General features: G+C 37.4%; 1 pseudogene; it reads left to right on the forward strand.

The window, feature by feature from the left end:
- The first annotated feature begins 267 nt into the window (after positions 1–267).
- LOC101009439 lies at positions 268–1,404 on the forward strand (annotated as a pseudogene).
- Positions 1,405–1,723: the final 319 nt, after the last annotated feature.

Genomic DNA, 1,723 nt, shown 5'->3' on the forward strand with positions numbered 1-1,723 from the left:
AATGTTAGGTGCATATATATTTAGGATAGTTAAATCTTCTTGTTGTATTGCACCCTTTATTATTATGTAATACTGTGTTAGGTTGTTCTTGCATTGTCATAAAGAAACACTTGAGACTGGGTAATTTATAAAGAAAAGAGGTTTAGACTTTCACTGGCAACATTAGCTGGCACTTGCTCTACTCTCTCTAATGGGGGAAGCAGTGAAATACAAAAGACTGAACTGTATCTGCCTTTATTTCCGATGGACTCACATTGAACTTTCAATCACGAAATTATAGCAAAGAAAGGAACCCGGACTTTAGTAACACAGATAGAACAAGTTGCGCAAGCAGCAGTGGCAGCAGCAGGAGAAAAGCTTTAATTTAGTTGGTTTTCTGTGGTTATTGGTTGTTTGCTAGTCTCGTGGTGATGGAAGCTGCAAAATTTTTTGAAGGGACCAAGAAGCTGCTGAAGGTTTGGTTCTCCTGGTAGCAGCCTGATACAAACGAAGGATGTGGGAATCTTAGCAGTACTCCAAGATCTGAGTGGGACATATTTTTGAAGAATGTGTAATGTTCAATCAAGTGTGGCAAAAACTGACAAGCAGGAAGCTTATGTATTCAGTGAGAGTAGCATATTTGTCTCCAAGAGACGTTTCATTTTGAAGACATGTGGTACCACCCTCTTGCTTAAAGCACTGGTTCCTCTGTCAAAGCTTGCTGGGTATTACAGTGGGTTTGACTCTATTCAAAGCTTCTTTTATTCTTATAAGAAGTTCATTAAGCCTTCTCACCAAGGGTACCCTAACCAGAATTTCCAGGAAGACATAGAGTTTCTTAATGCAATTTTCCCAAATGGAGCAGCATATCGTATGGGATATATGAATTCTGACTGGTAGTACTTATGTACTCTGGAGTTCCCAGAGAGTTGGGTAATCAGTCAGCCAGATCAAACCATGGAAATTCTGATGAAGTGAACTTGACCCAGCAGTTATGGACCAGTTCTACATGAAAGATGGTGTTACTGCAAAGAATGTCACTCGTAAGAGTGGAATCTGTGACCTGATTCCAGGTTCTGTCACTGATGACACAATATTTAATCCTTTTGAATATTTGATGAATGGAATGAAATCAGATGGAACTTGTTATTCACATCACTCCAGAACCAGAATCTTCTTATGTTAGCTTTGAAACAAACAAGTCAGACCTCCTATGATGACCTGATTAGGAAAGTTGTGGAAGTCTTTAAGCAAGGAAAATTTGTGATGATCTTGTTTGTTAATCAGATTTCTAAATGTTGCACAGTGCTTTCTTTGCCCCAGAAGATTTAAGGTGTTAAGTGTCTTGATTGTCAGAGTGCTATGTTCAATGATTACAATTCTATTTTTACCCACTTTGCTAAAAATTAGCAACAGCAAAGTTAAAAAAAAAATGAAGAAAAAAACACAAAAAGAGAACACATGTAGAGGGTGGTGGATACTTTCTAGATGTTGATACTGGGGGCAGTGCTTTCCACAGCCACCACTTTGTACTTACAGAAAGCCCTAGATGTAATGATAGTGTAATCATTTTGAACTGTATGCATTATATCAAGGAATTAGATGTCTTGAATGAATGCTTTCTTCTGTGTTTAGGTATTCTCTGCCACTCTTGCTGTGAAATTCAAATGCATGTAGAAAAAAACTTTTATTATATGAAACTTTACAACACTCATGAAAGCAATTAAATTTGGTTTATGCATAG

This window comes from Papio anubis, chromosome X (genome assembly GCF_008728515.1).
Source record: "Papio anubis isolate 15944 chromosome X, Panubis1.0, whole genome shotgun sequence".
NCBI classification, from domain to species: Eukaryota; Metazoa; Chordata; class Mammalia; order Primates; family Cercopithecidae; genus Papio; species Papio anubis.